The sequence below is a fragment of the Monodon monoceros genome, unplaced genomic scaffold (assembly GCF_005190385.1).
Source record: "Monodon monoceros isolate NGI ecotype Baffin Bay Population unplaced genomic scaffold, NGI_Narwhal_1 Super_Scaffold_3, whole genome shotgun sequence".
NCBI lineage: Eukaryota > Metazoa > Chordata > Mammalia > Artiodactyla > Monodontidae > Monodon > Monodon monoceros.
This window is the reverse complement of record NW_021703780.1, coordinates 48,385,265-48,391,173: the sequence shown is the minus strand read 5'-3', so window position 1 is coordinate 48,391,173 and position 5,909 is coordinate 48,385,265.

The window sequence follows — 5,909 nt, the reverse complement described above, 5'->3', positions numbered from 1 at the left end:
AACATCCACATTTTACTTTGCCTAGATTCACCCATTTTAACATTTTGCTACACCTGTTTTGTCTTACGTTCTCTCTCTGTAACCCCACACACGTACATACACAGATTTTTACTGAAACATTTACAAGAAGCAGCCAATGACACTTCCCCTCTTGATTATTCAGCATAAATCATCTAAGAACAAGGACCTTCTCCTGTAGAACTGTGCAAAATTCCCATGAATTTTGACTTTCATATGACACTATTAGCTAACATAAACAGCTCCTATTCAAATTTCCCTGATATTCCTCCAAAAAAAAAAAAAATGTTTCTCATAGCCCTTAGGGCACTAAAAGAAAAAAAAAAAGGAAACCCAGTACCCAGTAGTGAAGGATTATTTGTTTCTCATGTACCTGTAGTCTCCTTTAATCAAAAATAAAACATTTATTTAGGCTGCGCCAAGTCTTAGTTGTGGCACACGGGATCTTCATTGCGGCATGTGGGCTTCTTAGTTGCAGCATGCGAACCCTTAGTTGCAACATGCACGTGGGATCTAGTTCCCTGACCAGGTATTGAACCCAGGCCCCCTGCATTGGGAGTGTGGAGTCTTACCCACTGGACCACCGGGGAAGTCCCAATCTTGACTTTTTTTGAATAGTGCAAACCTGTTGTTAAAAGCTCCTCAATGGGGATTTGTCTGATTGTTTCCTCATGATTGGATTGAAGGCAAACTTTGGCAGGATTACTACCTAGGTGATACCATGCCCTTCTTAGGGTATCAGTCAAGAGGCACTTGGATCTGATTAATGGGTGATGCTAAGTTTGATCACTTAGTTAAGAAAATGGCTTTTGGTTTTAACCAACACAATTCTTAACAGACTTTGCCAGCTTCTTCCATCCTTAATTCTTCTCTACATTAATCTCTTATTGCTGTTTAAAATGTGGGAGTAGCCACTCTACAGAATGTGCATAAAAATGTCTACTCCCTCTAGGAACATTCAAGGTGGATGGCTCTCTGGAAACATAGGGACATCAGTAACAGTGACAGTGAAAGAAGACACTGTGTGTGTCACTCATCTTAAACAAGCAACTGGGGCCAGTTTCCATCAGCAATGACTCTTTGGAGAAGAGTTAGAACATAGTGTGAGTAGAAAATGATACACAGACCTCTATTTCAGTGATCAAAGAAAGTGGATTCTTCCATGCATAGTGTCAATCATTTGCTGGAAATAAGTGTCCCCAGCTAATTCTGGGAAAGGAAACTTACATGTAATGAGCAAATATTTATGCCAGACAAAATGCTGGATATTCTTGTATTTGTTTTCTCAATTAACCCTCAGGAAAACCTCATTATTTTGTAAGGAGGGATGGGGACTCAGGAAGATCCTTTAAGTTTCAGGAGCTCAAATTCTCAAATGTAATTCTCAGTATCAATTCTCAAATACTCAAGGTTAATATGTGCCAATTTATCATTTGAATCTATGTCTAAAATGCAGACACTTTCCAGCCAAGCCTTGCAGCTTCACAGAGCATATCCTTTAACAACAATGTTAAGAGTCATCACACTTTTCCTTGATTATAATCATGAAAGGGGATGGAAATAAATTAAGAAATTAATTAGAATACAAAAACACCTCAGTTTTATCTCATCCTTTAAAGAAAGGTGGGAAGAAAAGAAGATACTGTTTCCTTTTTTTCCTTTCAAATATAATACCTTCTGGAAAATTACAAATAGTCAGTGAGAACTGGAAGTACAACACTGTGGTTAAAATCGGAATGTAAGTTAAAATTAGTTATATAATGAATGCAAGTGTTACATAAATCTTTATTCATAGTTTTCTCTGTAAAATTCTTTCCTATAATTTTTAATTCATAGAAGCAATACTTGATGGCTGGTTGGTATTGTTAAGCCCATTTAAAGGTTTAGTACTTAAATCCAAAGTCATTGACTGGTCTATGGAAAACTGGTCCACACAATTGAAGGTAAAGGAAAAATTGACAGGAATAGTATATATTCATTCTTTTTTTTTTTTTTTACATCTTTATTGGAGTACAATTGCTTGACAATGGTGTGTTAGTTTCTGCTTTATAACAAAGTGAATCAGTTATACATATACATATATTCTCATATCTCTTCCCTCTTGCATCTCCCTCCCTCCCACCCTCCCTATCCCACCCCTCTAGGTGGTCACAAAGCACCAAGCTGATCTCCCTGTGCTATGCGGCTGCTTCCCATTAGATATCTATTTTACATTTGGTAGTGTATATATGTCCATGCCACTCTCTCACTTTGTCACAGCTTACCCTTCCCCCTCCCCATATCCTCAATTCCATTCTCTAGTAGGTCTGTGTCTTTATTCCTGTCTTACCCCTAGGTTCTTCATGACATTTTTTTCCCCTAAAATATATATATATATGTGTGTGTGTTAGCATACGGTATTTGTCTCTTTCTGACTTACTTGATTCTGTATGACAGACTCTAGGTCCATCCACCTCATTACAAATAGCTCAATTTCGTTTCCTTTTACGGCTGAGTAATATTCCATTGTGTATATGTGCCACATCTTCTTTATCCGTTCATCTGATGATGGACACTTAGGTAGTTTCCATCTCCGGGCTATTGTAAATAGAGCTGCAATGAACATTTTGGTACATGACTCTTTTTGAATTATGGTTTTCTCAGGGTATATGCCCAGTAGTGGGATTGCTGGGTCATATGGTAGTTCTATTTGTAGTTTTTTAAGGAGCCTCCATACTGTTCTCCATAGTGGCTGTACCAATTCACATTCCCACCAGCAGTGCAAGAGTGTTCCCTTTTCTCCACACCCTCTCCAGCATTTATTGTTTCTAGATTGTTTGATGATGGCCATTCTGACTGGTGTGAGATGATATCTCATTGTAGTTTTGATTTGTATTTCTCTAATGATTAATGATGTTGAGCATTCTTTCATGTGTTTGTTGGCAGTCTGTATATCTTCTTTGGAGAAATGTCTATTTAGGTCTTCTGCCCATTTTTGGATTGGGTTGTTTGTTTTTCTGTTATTGAGCTGCATGAGCTGCTTATAAATTTTGGAGATTAATCCTTTGTCAGTTGCTTCACTTGCAAATATTTTCTCCCATTCTGAGGGTTGTCTTTTGGTCTTGTTTATGGTTTCCTTTGCTGTGCAAAAGCTTTGAAGTTTCATTAGGTCCCATTTGTTTATTTCTGTTTTTATTTCCATTTCTCTAGGAGGTGGGGCAAAAAGGATCTTGCTGTGATTTATGTCATAGGGTGTTCTGCCTATGTTTCCCTCTAAGAGTTTGATAGTTTCTGGCCTTACATTTAGTTCTTTAATCCATTTTGAGCTTATTTTTGTGTATGGTGTTAGGGAGGGATCTAATCTCATACTTTTACATGGACCTGTCCGGTTTTCCCAGCACGACTTTTTGAAGAGGCTGTCCTTTCTCCACTGTACATTCCGGCCTCCTTTATCAAAGATAAGGTGAACATATGTGCGGGGGTTTATCTCTGGGCTTTCTATCCTGTTCCATTGATCTCTATTTCTGTTTCTGTGCTGGTACCATACTGTCATGATTACTGTAGCTTTGTAGTATAGTCTGAAGTCAGGGAGCCTGATTCCCCCAGCTCTGTTTTTCGTTCTCAAGATTGCTTTGGCTATTCGGGGTCTTTTGTGTTTCCATACAAATTGTGAAATTTTTTGTTCTAGTTCTGTGAAAAATGCCAGTGGTAGTTTGACAGGGATTGCATTGAATCTGTAGACTGCTTTGGGTAGTAGAGTCATTTTCACAATGTTGATTCTTCCAATCCAAGAACATGGTATATCTCTCCATCTATTTGTATCATCTTTAATTTCTTACATCAGTGTCTTATAATTTTCTGCATAGAGGTCTTTTGTCTCCTTAGGTAGCTTTATTCCTAGATATTAGTGTATAGGAATGCCAGAGATGTCTGTGCATTAATTTTGTATCCTGCTACTTTACCAAATTCATTGCTTAGCTCTAGTAGTTTTCTGGTAGCATCTTTCGGATTCTCTACGTGTAGTAACATGTCATCTGCAAACAGTGACAGCTTTACTTCTTCTTTTCCGATTTGGATTCCTTTTATTTCCTTCTCTTCTCAGATTGTTGTGGCTAAAACATCCAAAACTATGTGGAATAAGAGTGGTGAGAGTGGGCAACATTGTCTTGTTCCTGATCTTAGTGGAAATGCTTTCAGTTTTTCATCATTGAGGATGATGTTGGCTGTGGGTTTGTAATATATGGCCTTTATTATGTTGAGGAAAGTTCCCTCTATGCCTACTTTCTGCAGGGTTTTTATCATAAATGGTGTTGAATTTTGTCAAAAGCTTTCTCTGCATCAATTGAGATGATCATATGGTTTTTCTCCTTCAATTTGTTAATATGGTCTACAACGTTGATTGATTTGCGTATATTGAAGAATCCTTGCATTCCTGGAATAAACCCCACTTGATTGTGGTGTATGATCCTTTTAATGTGCTGTTGGATTCTGTTTGCTAGTATTTTGTTGAGGATTTTTGCATCTATGTTCATCAGTGATATTGGCCTGTAGTTTTCTTTCTTTGTGACATCCTTGTCTGGTTTTGGTATCAAGGTGATGGTGGCCTCGTAGAATGAGTTTGGAAGTGTTCTTTCCTCTGCTATATTTTGGAAGAGTTTGAGAAGGATAGGTGTTAGCTCTTCTCTAAATGTTTGATAGAATTCGCCTGTGAAGCCATCTGGTCCTGGGCTTTCGTTTTTTGGAAGATTTTTCTTTTTTTTTTTTTGTGGTACACGGGCCTCTCACCGTTGTGGCCTCTCCCATTGCGGAGCACAGGCTTCAGACACGCAGGCTTAGCGGCCATGGCTCACGGGCCTAGCCACTCCGCAGCATGTGGGATCTTCCCAGGCTGGGGCACGAACCCGTGTCCCCTGCATGAGCAGGCAGATTCTCAACCACTGCGCCACCAGGGAAGCACTGTTGGAAGATTTTTAATCACAGTTTCAATTTCAGTGATTGTGATTGGTCTGTTCGTATTTTCTATTTCTTCCTGATTCAGTCTTGGCAGGTTGTGCATTTCTAAGAATTTGTCCATTTCTTCCAGGTTGTCCATTTTATTGGCATAGAGTTGCTTGTAGTAATCTCTCATGATCTTTTGTATTAATGCAGTGTCAGTTGTTACTTCTTCATTTTCATTTCTAATTTTATTGATTTGAGTCTTCCCCCTTTTTTTCTTAATGAGTCCGGCTAATGGTTTATCAATTTTGTTTATCTTCTCAAAGAATCAGCTTTTAGTTTTATTAATCTTTACTATCGTTTCCTTCATTTCTTTTTCATTTATTTCTGATCTGATTTTTATGATTTCTTTCCTTCTGCTAAATTTGGGGTTTTCTTGCTCTTCTTTCTCTAATTGCTTTAGATGCAAGGTTAGGTTGTTTATTCACGATGTTTCCTGTTTCTTCAGGTAGGATTATGTTGCTACAAACTTCCCTCTTAGAACTGCTTTTGCTGCATCCCATAGGTTTTGGGTCGCTGTGTCTCCATTGTCATTTGTTTCTAGGTACTTTTTGATTTCCTCTTTGATTTCTTCAGTGACCACTTCATTATTAAGTAGTGTATTGTTTAGCCTCCATGTGTTCGTATTTTTTACAGATCTTTTTCTGTTATTGACATGTAGTCTCACAGCATTGTGGTCGGAAAAGATACTTGATACAATTTAAATTTTCTTAAATTTACCAAGGCTTGATTTGTGACCCAAGATATGATCTATCCTGGAGAATGTTCCATGAGCACTTGAGAAAAATGTGTATTCTGTTGTTTTTGGATGGAATGTCCTATAAATATCAATTAAGTCCATCTTGTTTAATGTATCATTTAAAGCTTGTTTTTCCTTATTTATTTTCATTTTGGATGATCTGTCCATTGGTGAAAGT